The sequence below is a fragment of the Anguilla anguilla genome, chromosome 7 (assembly GCF_013347855.1).
Source record: "Anguilla anguilla isolate fAngAng1 chromosome 7, fAngAng1.pri, whole genome shotgun sequence".
NCBI lineage: Eukaryota > Metazoa > Chordata > Actinopteri > Anguilliformes > Anguillidae > Anguilla > Anguilla anguilla.
The window spans coordinates 9,180,981-9,197,508 of record NC_049207.1 but is presented as its reverse complement, the minus strand read 5'-3'; positions in this window follow the sequence as shown (position 1 = coordinate 9,197,508).

The window sequence follows — 16,528 nt, the reverse complement described above, 5'->3', positions numbered from 1 at the left end:
ATTAGATTGAATGCTGAGAGTAATCTGTATTTTCTAAGAGCACGGGAGGCAGGAGACAGATTATAAGATGTTACTACGCTCAAGTTTAATAGGCTTGCGGTTTGGAATTTCTGTTTTAGCAATGAAATAGCACACCGACTTGAATACCACTTTATGAAACCATTTCTTGGCAGCCCGTTTTAAACCTTACTGGAAAGGAGGACGGAGACTGTAACTTTCAAAGTAGCACACACCATCATACTGATATGGACATTGGTATGCCCACAGACATATATATATATGCACATCCACATAGACGTAGATATGCAGGCATGTACACAAACACGTACACCAGACACGGGCATGGTTACTCATACTCACGCTGAAGTCACAGACGTGCGCACACACACACACACACACACACACACATGCGTAGTACAATTTGCCGAATTGCACAAAACAGATCAATTACCCAGTAATGTTTACAGGTTCCTGGTTTCTCTGGTTGCCCAGCAGCCACCATTAGAAACAGACCTTTTATCAACAGGAAAGGAAAAAAAAAAAAGAACTGGTTTTGCGCTGGAGCAGAGCTGCTCCTTCCTTCTAGCTTTTGTTCCCCAAACTTTGATTGATAATTTTAGGGAGGAGCAGGGAAAGTGCATTACACAGATAGAATCTTCAGTAAAGTGGGGGCTGAAGGCATTGTTTTCAAAAATCGACTGGCCTGCCATGCTCAGGTTTTGTTTGCATATTAGCATTAGCCTTCAGCGAGCGATAACGCCAACCCAGATGACCTCTGTTCCAACGGTTTTGTCTGTGTCAGCACTGGCCAGTGACAACATCAGCCGACGGCATCGGCAGTCCGCAGTCACACCACTCTGCTCGGAGGCCTGGCCCTTGTTTAAACTGGCTTTCTGTCAGCTTCTATTTCGAAACCAAATGACTCTGGGCTTCGGGCACCTGCGGATGCAAACAGGAATTACCTGTCTGCCTCGCCCCAGTGAAGTCAAAACTCCTCAGAGGCAAGCCTCAGGTGAAAAATAACAATGGATGACAACACGGCTCTCGGTGTGGCCACCACTGTTTTCTGCTGCCGTGCTGACAATGCCACAAGCCATGTGACACATACAGTGTATGTCAGACAAAAATATATAACACATATAATTGGGTGACTGCTTCCACTTCACTAATGGTGAAAGTTAATAGATAGTGAAGTGCGCTGTGTGGACAGTGTGTGGAATCAGGAGAGAGGCTGTGTATCACTTTGAGAGGTACTGGGCCTGAACACAGGCTCCCTTGAGGGTTAAAAACTAGTAATACATTATGGAGAAAAACAACACTTAATACAAACACCTGCACATTATTATTATACAAAAAAAACAAAGCAAAAACATAAACCAATTTTTCTTTATAGCACTAGAGAGATGTAAATAACGTAATGGTCACGTTCCAGTGCAGTTTTCATTAACAGGTGTTCTAGAAGAGAGAGAGAGAGAGAGAGAGAGAGATTGTCTATTTAGAAAAGCCAAAGCCAGAATGACAAGAAGTGCGCAGAGTTTCGCAGGGGCTGTTGTGAATGACGACAAAGCCCTTGCAGCTGCTGTAATTGCAGTGTTTTTCAGGTGTTCCTGCTCAGAAATGGGCTCTTTGTGTCTGTCTGCAGCACACAAAGAGAGCGCCTCGCCAACACAGGCTGGCCTTGTCCCCCCGCTGAGCCGTGCAGGAAAGGGTGTTCACATCCCTCTGACGTCTGGTCGATTGTCAAAATATTTAATGGGTCTGCAAGTTCGCACTGGTCCCCTGACCTCAGAATACAATTAAGCACACGGCAAGCCGGGAACGGACGTACAGGTAATAGGAACCACGGTACGGTCTCACTCTGAGTCACGGCTGGTTCTTGTTTTTTCCATTGTGTTACCTGGAATTCAAAGAGAACTTCAGGCTGTTGAAGCTGTAAACCTGCAACCACCGTGACCTGGTTTTATAACTGTGTTTCTTATTAACAAGCTGGACAGTTACAGACAGCACTCAATGTATCAGCGGCAGATTGCTCTTAACGTTGCTCATGTTTGTGTTTATGGCATTTTGTTTGTATTCCTCTCCTGCATATAATTCACTGATCTAATGCTGGCCTGTTTTTATCATGTCCGCCTGAGTGAAATGAAAATAGTCTAATTAACCGTACAAGGTGCAGGAGAAATTCTACCTTGGGACACTGGGCCTCTTTCACAAAACCTTTTCTTAGATTATTCTTACTTTTGTTCTTAAAAATGTCCCAACGAAAAAAACAACATGAGATTCATGACACAAGTGCAGACCTTTGTTTCTGTGCACATCCCAGGTTGTGTGAGATGATGAATGCTGTGCTGTGTGTAAATTTTATGCGCAATCCTGTTCGTGTGATTTGCATGAGGAAACAGACGTGAACAAATACGGATAAGAAAAACGTTGTGAAAGCCGACATGTTCTTGGACATGTTCTTCCGGGCGGTTGCGATCGAATGTGACTGTGAATGAGGCCCATTGTTTTGACACTGAAGAGGTAAAATGCATAAGATGTCTTACGCATTGGAACTCTACCCCTCTTAGATGCGTACCTGTGGATTGCAATTAAATCTGCAGATTGTTGAAGATGTTTTTTTTTTTTTTTTTGCACGCTTACCGAACTGTAGCACAGAGTATAAAATGATGCTAAGATGTTCAACATCTGAAACTGATTGACTTGCTCTCCGTTGAGAATATTGGTCACTGATTCTGCAACAGGACATTTTCTGTCCGAAAAGCGAGTCAAAACGGTCTTCTTGATGTTGAGGGTCAAGCCTGAATTATAAAGCTGTTTTTCCACTGAAATCTTATGTCATAGGGTTACAGGATAGTTGCTGCCCCAATTATCAAAAATGGTTGCATATCTGCCGCATCTGTTGTCCCTGTCTGGTGTCTCTGTGTCACCTAGATTCTGTCTGTTTTCTCCTCTTTTCCCATCACGTCATTTTCACTGTCGGGCCTTCGGGTATCAGCCGTATTTTCATTAATCATGAGCCGCTGTGCTTTTTCTGTGTCACTTTTTACAAGCCGTGTAACTTAAGGGCAACACGCCATTTTATCAATTTTCATAAATGTCTAGATCCCGTAAAATAACTTGTTACTCCTCCACCGCCTCTTCTGTCTGCCACGTGTAAAAGTAACTGCACAAAATCCCGAAATGTAGGTTTGCAACCGTTTGCAAAGGCCCGCTGCAAGACCGCAATGAGTCAGAAAGAAAGACAGAAAGAAAATGTCCTTTATTTCAGGCCCATTGTGTACAAAGCCATAGTGTCTTAAACATGGCCATTTCGAAACTCCTCATAAGAGTGGGATTATCTTCAGAACCACGATCAAAGCCTTTATAATGTGTTTTTTTTTTGTATGGATTCACTTGTGACTAAAGGGCTTGGCCAGCTCAGCAAACCATGCAGATTACGTGCAGAAATCCATGCAGAGGGAAACTGTGTGTGTGGTGGGTTTAAATACGGGCCAAGCAATAGCACGGTTTTTTAAAGGGGGGGGGGGGGGGGGGGGGGGGGGGGGGGGGGTTGTCCTCTGTTAGTTTCCCTAGTCCCTGCTAGTTTTTCTACAGTTTCTCAATCCGGTGGAAGGGTATGTGGTGGCCGGTTTTAGATAGGCACATCATGTCTATTTCGGCTTTCCTGCTGTACAATAAATGTGAGACGAATGAGCCCAGTCAGTCATTTAGGGTTCCTGAAAATAGTCTGTTATTTATCGAAGAGACTTTTGGCATTCGTCCCGCTTATTCAGAACGCCGACCGACGTCATGTCTATTTAAAGACTTGATATTTCACGTCGATACTTGTGGGACAGCATGTTGCTTTTTTCCCTCTGCTTTAACCCACAGCAGGAGCAGGAGCAGGAGCAGGAGCAGGAGCAGGAGCAGGAGCAGTTCAGGATGGTGGTTTGTGTCGTTGTGAGTCACTTCAGAGGTCAAATTCCCTTACCTCTGCCTGTACATATATACTGTATACTATGTATACTGTATGTATTTATGTATTGTAAAGCCTCTTTGAGACCATGAAAAGAGCTATATAAAATAAATTTATCATTATTATTATTATTATTATTATTATTATTATTATTATTATAAAATGGTAATAAAACAGGACAAAGTACTGCGTGTTGGTGCTTGTTGGTAATTTATATTAGTTGTTGCATGCTGTTTGCAGTTTGCCAACGTGGACGTTACAGTAGCTCCCACAACTCGTCTTTTTTGGTGCATGCTTCTGATTTGTATCCTTTCTGTGCTAACTTCCATTTCAGTCCTATTTCCACATTCTGTATCTTTACAAGCTGTCTGCCAGGTAGCCCCAGAGCATACATAAACCCAACCAACCACAGGTATTGTGTCTGAATCCTGTTTAAAATAAGCACTTATTAATACTCTAAGCAGTACTTTGTAATAGTTCAATAGCTATCTTTATGGTAGAATAAATAAACGCAGCACATGCGTACGAACATATATGAACGCGACCACAGATCTCGCTGCCGTGAACTTTACGTCTGCCATATGCAGACATGTTTTATCCTGTGCTCCCCTGCTGTTCCCTATCAGCTTCGACCCTCTACTCCCCCCGCCCCCACACAGGGATTAATGTCCCAGTCTGGCGGTGGGGGTGTGTTTTTGTGATCTGATATTGCCCTCTTAATCTCAAGACAGGGTGGGGGGCAGGGACAGGACCAGACTGGAGTTCCTCTCGCTCTCTCTCTCTCTCTCTCTCTCACTTCACCATGGCTCACACTGTAAAACAGGGGATCCTGAATCTTATTCAGAAAGGGCCGGTGTGGGTGCAGGCTTTTGTTCCAACTGAGCGGTAACACACCTAATTCTACTAATCAAGGTTTTTAGCAAAGACTTCAGCAGCTGATTAGTAGAATCAGGTGTGTTACCGCTCAGTTGGAACAAAAGCCTACACTCACACCAGCCCTTTCTGGAGAAGATTAAGGACCTCCTGCTGTGGAGGCCCTGCTTTTCTTACATGAATCCTTCAGACAGGAACTCCTAAAAATACTTGCTTGCCTCGCCTGGTCTCATTATCCCCTTCCACCCCGCTGGCCCCCCTGGCCTTCAGTCGGCCTGTGACAGACAGGACCCAAAAGCTCAATTTCGGACAGGAGCAGGTGTAGGGGGTGGGTGATGAGTATCAAGGGTCAATGGGCTCTGTACAAACCTCTCTTTTTGGACTTCTAATTTGGGAAAGGCGTAACAGTCAGACCGTACAGACGAACTAAATGTTCCCCCTGCCTTATCCATTAGATAACAGGCTTAGTAAGCACTGTCCTCGGGAGTCTTGTATCAAATGGAACGCCTGTTCGGTGTTGAGGTGAGAAAATGGATTGGCTGTGCTCACTGGTTTTTAAATCTGACAGAGGAGTGTTGTGTGTAAATCAGGGCGCCAACACAAACCCTTCTCCAATTCTCTTGTGATGTGATTTTCACTGAAGCTCTCCTATTTGTCTTGTTAAGGCTAATTGATGACATAACATGGCTTTTATTAAATGAGCCTCTGTACCTTTGGATGGTTAAAATCAGCCCTTTTGAGTATATAATTACATATATATATATAATTATGTATATAATGCCATTGTACAGTGGCATTATAGAGGGAGAACCTCAGACAAGAGAGGGATGGATAAGTAACTTAGAACTGACAGTATCAGGAAAGGGTTACACTTTCTATTCAAACTACAAAACTACATAGCTTTATAACACCATACATGAAGAGATGCCGTACATATACCTATTTGGATTAATTGACAGGAAAGTGGTGTATTTAACAAATGTATTGACTGAAACCTGTATGAAAGGTGTTACAGAAACAACCCGAATAAATACCTTGACTCAAAAATACCCTAACCAAATCTGCACCATGTTAAAATCTGTTGTGACATAAATTCATGGAATACCCATGTTTTCAATAACCACATTTAAACATTGGGATGAAAACCAGCATACACAGGGGATCTGCAGGACCAGGGTTGGGAAGCCATGGTGTAGGGAAAAAATCTTGAGTGGAGAAACAACTCAGCTGACCATTGTAACTGCAGCTCTCGAGTGCCACAGGTCTACAGAGTTTACAGAAGGCTTTTAAAAAGGCCCTTTATCGTAAACAATACCAAAAGTCTTTTACAGTTCTTGTTATTCTTTTGATTGTGCTTTGGTTTCTTTCTTCCAAGAACTGAGCAGAATATAAATGCCAGTGTGTGCACACAGCGCTTCAGCTGTTTCCTGTTTTCTGCCCGAGAAGACACCGCAACAAAAAAAAAAAAAACGCACACCTCACACAAGTGCAAAAAGTACAAAGAGCCTGAGCGATAACGAAACCTCTTCCATCTAAAAGAAACGATGAGAGGAGGACTGCAGTCACTGTCGCCGGGTGCTTATTCACAGCTGTGAAAACAAATGTGAGTGAGCATCACCGTGGAGCACAAGGCATCTTTCTGACCATTACGGTAGGAGTCGGTGGAACATGGTCACCTTGTGTCAGTACCGGCAAAACACACAAACAATAAGGAAGGTGAATCTCAGTAACTGAGATATTCTGTGGTTATATTTTTCATCTGGAATACCAAAGCAGAGTACTGCCTTCTGCCTGCACCAAAAGCACAATGACATTAGTTCCGCCTTACTGATTTTTATGCCTCCTGCGTATGTCATGAATACAATATTTGTGAACTGAATAACCTTGACTAAAGGACGATTGGGTTAGCAAGTAACTGCAATCGGTTGGGCTATAGACCTAATTGGTTACTAATTTATCAGGGTTTTTTCATTGGAAAGCTTGTCCTACAGTGGAAATTAAACTGAAAACACCATAAAAAAAAACAAACAAAAAAAAACAGGGTATTTCCAGACTTTTACTAGATCTTTTGCATGGATTATGCACAGTGTTTATGTGTTCAGCCATGGTATTCACTCAGCCATGAGTGTGCATGTAGACGAGGTTTCCAGAAAGACCTGGAGCGATGCCTTAAAAGCAGAGATATTTCTGGAAGCCATTTATTACAGTGTCACAACTAAAGTGAAACCCTTTGGAATGCCGTTTTTAAAGGGGAGCTGGGAGATGGACAGAGATAGAGAGAGAGAGAGAGAGAGCAGGCCTCAGGCCTGGCCCTGTAGGCCTCAGGTTTCTTGCCAGATAGATTTGAGACGGGCTTCGGTGGCTGGCCCTGGCGGTGTCAGGTTTCATCCGGAACAGCTGCTCCTCTCCTGGTGCCGCTCTCAGCATTCCATGGGCATCTGCTCTCCATTGGCCTATTTACACCAGGAGGCTCCTGAGCCTCTAAATGCTCATAATCAGCTGTGCCTCTGGAAGCAAACAAAGTGCCCCCCAAATCCCAACACACACACACACGCACACACACGCGCATATACACACGCATGCACATACACACACGCAGACACACACAACCACACATGTGCGTACACGCACACACAGACACACACACCCACACATGCGCATACACACACACACACACACACACACTGCGTGTACACGCACACACAGACACTCTCTCATATGCCCAGGCACACTCTCACACGCACGCACACGCGTGCAAACGCGCATGCTCGCACACAAACACACACATACGCATGCATGCACGTGCACGTGCACACGCAACCTCCCTTCAGTTCAGCTGATGATTTTAGTGCTTGGGAATGATGGAGATCCGCACCAGAAGAAACAATGGGAGAAATTGAGAAAGCGCCTTCATTTTACTAAGGGGAAAGGAATCTGCATCCGCCTTCCTCTTCCTCCTCTCTGAGTCACTGGCGTTGACTGCCAGCTCATGTGCCAGCACAGCTGAGGGTTGCATTTGGTGTGTAGCAAAGTCAGAACCCGGCTCACATGCCTGTTCAAAAATAACCTCCAATTCCTTAAAAGTATCTCAGAGCGCCATGCCGCCACACAGTCTCAGCACCGTATGAAACAAGATGGTCGGTTACAATTAAAAGGGTGAAGGCTGAAGTCTTTAGTAGAAATATTCAGACAGCAAGGGGAAGGAACATAGACACGGGTACACACACACATACACACAGGCACACGGACAACACACACAGACATAGACACACGCACATGCACACACACACGTACACACATACATACACAGTCACATTCATACACTTTCAAGCAGAGGCACACATTTCACCTGTGCAGACACATACACGCACAGCCTCAGACACACAAACCGTCACGATGTATGGATTATGGGAGAGCTAGTGGTGAGAGCTTGGAAAAGCACAAGTAATGAATGACAGGGTGACCAAATGGGCCAAGATGCTCTGTCCCAACACATGGTCATTTGGCTTTGGGGAGATACTGTAGCTTATGTGCTTTAGTAAATGGCACTGGTTGCTTAAGTGCACGTTGCCAGTTCTGTTCACAGCACTAGGCAGGCAGTGACATTGCAATACAAAGCGGCCCATCGAAATGCAAAATGCAATTTTTGCATTAACCGCTCGGCATGTTTGGAGTACGGGAGGGTGAACGCACTGAAGATGGGAGTCTGTTGGTGGTGCTTTTTATGGAAAGCGGACATTGCTGATGTTGGCACTGTGCTTATAGTAGAGGTCTCAAATAGATGTTAGGGTGAAATGTTGCCCCTCTGATGATTACTTTTGTGGTGGGGAGCAGGTAGAGTACTGGTGTGTCAACAATGCCTGAGTTGAAGAGAATAAATAAAAGGGGTTTTGGGCACTGTGACTTGTGAAGAAGTGGACCAGAGGAGCCTGTTGCAAGAGACGGACGCATGCTATTTGTTGGTCATGTTCGGCTGACTGATGTATTTGTGGACAGAAGAGACACATCCCAGTCGATTTGCGTAATGAGTGGAGACATGTTTAACCATCATCCGTCTCCCGGGAGCCAGGGAGCCTGAGAAGGGGTCAGATAACATGATGAAGGGAAAAGAGGGAGAAGACATTTGGGCTAGAGGAAAAGTGGAGAGAGGGAGCTGTACTTCTTTCAAGTGACATCACAAAATCGAGAGAATGAGTTGTATCCGTGTGTGTGAGTGTGTTTGTGTGTGTGGATGTATGTTTATGAGTATATTTGTGTGTGTGTGTGTATGTGTGTGTCTGTGAGTGTGTTTGTAGGTGTGTGTGTGTGTGTGTGTGTATGTGTTTGTATGTTTGTGTGTGTGTGAGTGTGTGTGCGCGTGCGTGCGCGCGCGCGTGTATAGGTAGAGTACGTAAACACTAGTGTGTCTGTCCTTGACTGGGCTTTGTGTGAGTGTGAGCACGTATCCTGTTCAGTCTGTTTGTCCTGCTGGGCAAGGCCACCAGTTGCTCAGACTGTAAGCTCATTGGTTGGCTGCCAGCTGTGACTGCGGCAGCGGGGTAAATAACAAAAGAGGGTGTGATAGGCTCTCACACAGAGCAGGAAGAGGCCTGAACAGCAGGGACTGGGGCTTTCCAGATGGCACAGACAATTCCCCGCCTTACGAACAATACCCCTAGTTCTTTTTTTTAACCAGAGGTCTTCGGCATGGTCTCTCCTTCTCCTTTTCTCCCTTCTTCCCTAGTTTATACATCACCACTGTTCTTTCTTCGTCTTGTTTCTCCATACTCTGCCTCTCCCCCATAGGTTGGCATGGTCACCGCTCTGATATGGATCTGATAGTGATATGCAGCGACAGTTGGGGAGCGGCTGTGTGGCGGTGGTGTGAGGAGGGAGGGAAAGAGAGAAAGAGTCTGGTGCCATCTCACTGTGGTAAACCAAACTTAGGAAAACTTAAGTCACTTATATCACTGTGGTGTGGTAATGCAGCCCTATGTTATATATATAGCAGCTGCTGTAAGTACCTGTAGTGAGAAACAGCAGTGCTGGTGCTGGTGCTTATAGCCAGTGGTGCTGTATGGGGGTGGGGGGATTAGGATGATTCCAATGCCTGGGGTGGTGGGAACCAATACGTTTTCATGGGGCCCAAAATCCCAGGTGGCACCCCCCTGCTTATGGCATTGTTGTGGATGCTTGAGTAACTGCCTCATCTTTGTTTCTTTGATTACAGACTGAACTGTTAAACCATTATCCTCTGCCATATTCTCACCCAAATTTCTCATACTATATGCAATTGCTACAGTATCTGTACTGTTTCTTCAAGTCAAATCAGTATCGAATGAACTGAAATTATCATTCATATTTAATTACCTACAGAACAGTAGATATTTCCAATTGCCAAATGAATCTGTGTGATGAATGTAGGTTATGAAGCTAAAGCTGTGACTGTGACTTCACCCCTTTTACCCCGTTAGAACCAGTTTTTCTTGCTGAGGCAAGGCCTGCTTTTTAGTGACATCTGTGAGGCATTTCTTGAGGCACACATAGACAGGAAACCACTAATCACTCAGACTAAGAGACCTACTAAAACAGACACACCCACACAATAACTCCAACCAAAGCAACAAAGGCACAATCTGTATTTTTGCAGAGATAGCATAATTTACTGTACTTCGTTGGAAACAAACACACTGTTTCCTGTCCTTCCCCTTAAAATATACTAATCAAATAGAAATGTTCAAGGTTTCTATTGATAAAAAATGTTGTTACATTCAACACAGACTTTTTAAAAACCTCCTGTTGGCCTTGATATTCTGCGCAATAATCAACATTTTGTCAGACGTGTCCTCAAGACTGGAAAGGAATTTCACGGATCGGTAGGACAAACAAAACCACGCTCAATAATATCACACAGCTGTCCTAACACTCCAACACAAGCACATGTAAGCGCTGAGGGTTTATTTTAACTCGTTAAAAGCATAAGCACAAAGCCAAAGAACTGCAGCACACTCATTTCAGTCGTTATTTTCACAGGGTTAGCATACCGAGAAGAAGTGAGAGTGGAGTGATGAAAGCTTCTTGTTTTCTCAATGCAGACATTTGACATTTACATTACAGCGGCAGTGTCCTATCGGGGAATCAAACCTGCAACCTTTAGGTTACAAGACCAACTCCTTATACTAATTATACTACCCATTTAAGGTTTCCTACAGTGGGGTTCCATGCACTGTACCTAGACTTTTAATGGGCTTCTTCCATCAAATCAATAACTTATCAGAGAATGGACACTTCTTGTATTATCCTCTCATGATAGTATGATGTTGTTGGATTGATGTTGGTGAGGGTTTCTGTTGTGCTCTGTTTGTATCACCAGTGTCATATCATGCTTAGCTTGTTTGTTTCTTGTTTCTGAAATGTTTCATTATTTCACACAGTAGGACATTGTCTGTGACTGTATTAAGGTCATTTCATATTAACTGTAAACCTTCAGTTTTGCAAAGTTTCCAGAAACGTGTGGTAAAAATGACAAATATGAACTTGATTTACGGATCAAGCCATTGATTGATTATTTTCCAGTGTCCTGAGCAAGTAACAAAAGACGATGGTTTACAATCGGTGTCAGACCAACAAACAATCTGTCATCACACTGTTTCACATTCTTGATTCCGCTAATTATATTTTTGGCCAACGGTGACACGTTTTTGATTCACATTGCCCAGCTTCGGAAATTTTCCACCCTGGGAACAGGTGTGTGGCCCCTGCAGGCTCTGCCGTTGGTCACAGCGAACAAAAATAGAAGGACTGCAAACGTCCTGCTCGTTGAACGCAGCGGCCACATGTATGACGAGCCCCTTTTGCTTCTCGTTTCTCACATCCAGTCGCCAGCGATTTCCAATCAAGCTAATGAATAAACCAAATGAATGATTGCTGGCTGTTACATAAGCCCAGTGCAGTGGAGTGTAGCACACGGGATAGGATGTTCACGCAGGGAGGGGCAGGGGTAAAGGAGGAAATTAAGCAATGTACGGGCAGCTTGTGCCACAGCTGAGAAAACAAGAGCTTGTTTCTGAGCTGTATAATTTCTCTCTGCTTACCTCTAATCAGTGTCCTTCCCCGTAATGTGAATGGGCCTTCGTGCCCACGGAGTTTATGAGTGCTGGGGGGATGGAGAATTAACTGGAAACTCGTTGAATTCAAGGAAAGGCTTATTTTTAATGCGTGGCTGCGCTTGTGCCTCCACCTTTGGAAGCAATAGAGATTCCAGTGGCACATAAACTCAGAATGGCATTGATATGCTGCACAATGGGACATTTTTGCATAATGGGGCACTTTCATATCTTTAAAGGCTTCATCTTACATCTACCAGTTTTAATAAAATAGGGTGTGAAGCCAGAATGGGGCAACTTTTTATTGTTGTCAAAATAAAATAACTCTCTAAAAATAATTATTGCTTGAACTTCAGTTTGGCACCAATAAGTGGAACTGGAAGCAGTCTTGTTTATCCATATTTTAATAACTCTGCACATGTATCCCTTTATTACCACACTAAAATGGATAGAGTTGGAATACCTGTTCAAATTTGAATGATTATTTATCTACAATATTTTAGAAGCTAAAGTTAAAGCAAGTAATTGTTTAGTTATTATAGTGACAGGCACTTGCATTCTGTCTACTTTATTTGGAAAAATTCCCTGAAATAGAAATGATTTCAGTAATTCCTTGTTCATTAACATAAAAAAAAAATAAAATAAAATAAAATTTATATTGTTATACTGGCCCATAAAATCCCCCAGACCATTGGTTGCTATGGTTAACAACATACACACATGGATGAGAACAGTGGAATCTCACATAGCAGAACAGGTGGAAAATAATCTGAGACATTCCATTTATTCCGCTCCTAAGATGATACGTTCTTTTGTAATATAAACATATGGGTGTTTTAACAGCCAGGAGACTCAAGGCTTGGATTTAGCAATGCGTTCCTTTTTTTTTGGATAATGTCCATGTGCTGGTGGAGTATGAGTCTTCCAGCAGTTGGATTACCACAGTGAAAGTAGCCACCACGGACTCTCGTTCTTCCTCTCTCTCTCTCTCTCTCTCTATTTTTTTTCTCTGCGGTGTGGTGGAGAAGCCAGGGGAATTTCCAAGCTCTGGGCCCTGTCAGTGATGTAATTGCGCTGTGCTCTTCTCATCGAATTTCCCCCTGGTGCAGAATTCCCCCTGAGGGGTCCAACGGAAACACACACCGTACATACTCCTTCACCCCCCAGCAGGTGTAGCGTGATTTGGGGCTCCTCCTCCTCCCCCCCTGCCCCCCCCCCCCCCGATCAGACACACCTCGTAATAGCGCCCACACCCTCATGATAATGGAGCGGCGGGATTCATTTTCGCCAGCGTCAGCTAGAGGACCGAGGACGATAGGCGGCTCTGCTTCGCTCCCTCCCGAGGTTTCCGTGGACAGAAACGGCAGATCAGGGGCCGGGGTGATAGTGTGTTTTCTTTGAGGACGTAGCTGTTTGCTGAGAGACTCGCAGGGGGGGAAAGGCCCTCTTTGTTTGCCCCTGAAAGTGCTTTTGCCCTCCAGCTGCAGCTGATAAGATTAAGTCTGTGTGGAGTAACAGAGAGAGACAGAGAGAAAACCAGAAAAGTGCACATGACGTAATCACAGTCTGGAGGGCTTGAGAACGACTTGTATTGAAAATGCACCATAAATATATGCTCGCAGCGTGTATGTCAGACATCAAGATCAGTGGTTTTGTGAGACATTGTGGGCTTTTTCCAGTGACCTCTATCTCTGTATCTGCCTTCCACAAGGTTTTTCTGGCTTAATTGATAAGAACATCATCTTCTTGCCCTCCCCCCCTTGGTCTGTCTTTTTCATGCTTGCAGACTTTTGTCTTATTTCTGAATTTGTTAACTGCATCACCCCCGAATTAACGAGAAAAAAATGCTCATTGTAGCGTATCTTCAAACTATTCCCCAGTTACTGTATGACTCTCTCAAATCCCTCTCAAATACACAATCTACCATCTGCTCTCTATAGCAGTGATCTTATAAATGTGGTAAACACAAATACATGTCTCCACTTTTCATTCCAGACTGTGGGATACCGCCATGCACTAGACTAGAGCCTATACAGAATGAGATTTTAGATAAAAATGGACACACACACACACACACACACACACGCACACGCACGCACACACACACACGCACACATACACACGCACACCCTCTCACATACTCACACACACACACACACACACGCACACATACACACACACACCCTCTCACATACTCACACACACACATGCACACACACGCACACACACATGCACACACACGCACACACTCTCACATACACACACACACATGTACACACACACACTACAGATGAATTGGCCCTAGCAGATGAAGGCGAGCAGAATAGGTAAGGTGAGCAGGTAGCAGACAGATGAGTGCACCCAGGTTCAGAGAGAGCGCTGCCCTTGGAGTGCATTCCTGTCAGTTATCTCATCTCCGCTCTGTCTCAGCAGAGATCTAAATATCCCAGGAGGATTGGTCTTGCCTGCCAGTCAGGAGCACAGGCCGCAGCTACAAATGTAAAAAACATTTCATCTCATTTTTCAAATATTTTATCTACTTTTACAATTTGGATGGCACAATGACTGTAGTAGCTTTCCACTTTATTGCATCATGTAATCAAATTGGTAAACAAAAATTGTCCTACTCCAGAAGACTACTTCATAGGGAATCACATGGCAATTTCATTATTAATTTGAATCAGCAATTATATGTTTTTGCTCATGACTTTTGAATATTAATTTGCACAACATGAACCTACTCGTGGTTATCATTCATAGCCGACCGTTCGATGTCCTTTTCTGTTATTTACACCGTTCTGGGTGGCGTTAGGATGATCGCCCACCCGGCTTGGTCTTCACTATCTTCATCTACTGCTTTGAAGTCTGGCCCGTTGCCAAGCAGACCCGCCAAGAGAGTCCGCCGTGTTTTTGCTGATACGGCAATGAGAAGACACATGACCTTGTTTATTTAGTTCAGTTTCAGCTCAAGTAGTTCGCTCCGCTCGAAATGGGCCCCTTGTCGTTGACACATTGTACACCTGTGACACGGAATCTCAAAATAACGCCCCTCTTGCACAATGAAACAGGTAATAGCGTGACCGAGGAAGCAATTTGATGTGCTGTGCTTATTTCAGAGATATTACACATAATGGCTGCCAGGACTGTGTAATGCCACAAGCCAGAGTGTGAATTATCTTTCTGTAATTTGCCAACCCACAGAGTGATGAGCAGAAGGAAGAGTTCTGCTTGATTTGAAGAGGAAACCCAGGGAGGAAGGTCGAAATGATTCATCTTGAGAATAACGAATTAAGCAATGTACCGAATGTTCTCTTTGCCAATCCTTCATTAAACCCTCCCGTCCGAGCTGAGAAACGGTACAGTATATTACAGGAAAAAAAGAAAAAAACAGTGCTGGAAGAAGCAAAAGCGTCTGCCCTTTTGACACGATGGCTATATTTTCCCTCCGCCAAGAATGAGCATCCACTGCTGCGTGCACAAGTGCGGTCTCAGCAATCGGTCAATCAATCAATCAGCGAATCAGCTGTCAGGGGCAATCAGCATCAATCCCTGACAAGCCGTCAATAGAAAAAAAGACATTCGGCTTTTCCCAGAGAGGAAGTGCACTGTTGCGAATGAACGCTGGCAGAGGCACGCACACCCTACCTGCTCTCCTTTCCATCTACTGCCCGTATGTGGGTCAAGGGGGAGAGTGGAGGGTTCACACTTCAGACCAGTTAGACCTGCTGTTGCTGAGGTCATGGAAATAAGCCCCCCCCTCCGCTCCCCCCCCCCCCCCCCCCCCCCCGGCACCTCTTCTCCTGCAAGGACAGGTTAACTTTCTTTTGCCCTGTTCTCATGACAACCCAGAGTCCCTTCACACACAGTCACACAGCAAAGCCTTATGGGCCTCACTAAGAGAAAAGAGAGAGAGAGAGAGAGATAGAGAGAGACAGACAGACAGGCAGATAGTGAGAGAGAGAATGAGAAAGAGAAAGGGAGAGATCATTGTTATTTGTCTTATCTTTCAATTTACATTGTCTTTTTATTTTGTCCATTTCATTGTCCTGCGTCCAGGTGACCCAAACTCAGCAGGGTTCAGTCTGTAGATGCTGTATGGTGACTCACGACGGTCGGTTGGGTCAGGTTCTCAACGGATCTTCGTCAGCTCTTCCTGTCTGCTCTCGAGCTGCTGTAGATAACGGCCCTCATGTGCCAGTTTGTCATCTGTTTTTGTGCTCATGCAGCATCTTTCAGTTCCTTTTATACCCCAGTTTTAATGTGAGTTTAATTGTGTATTTTCTATGGAGTCCGCGTCTGCTCCCCTGACTGGCAACAAACTTTCCCCAACCGCCTGGATGCTAGAATTGTTAGATATTTTTAGAAATGAGGCAGCAAGCTTGCAAATCCCCTTCCCCCCCCCTCCCCCCTCCCCTCTCCCCCCCCCCCACTCTTTAATTCATCTCCTCTCAGACCCCTGTGCTGGGGGACGGGGAGCTTTAAATGCAGCTGATGTAATCAGCTAATGCTTCGTATGGCAGAGCCCCTGGCGTGCTCTGAGCTGCAGCAGCCGATCACGCCAGCGCGGTTCGGGGGGGGGGGGGGGGGGGGGGGGGTTAATTCAGCTCTGTCTGAT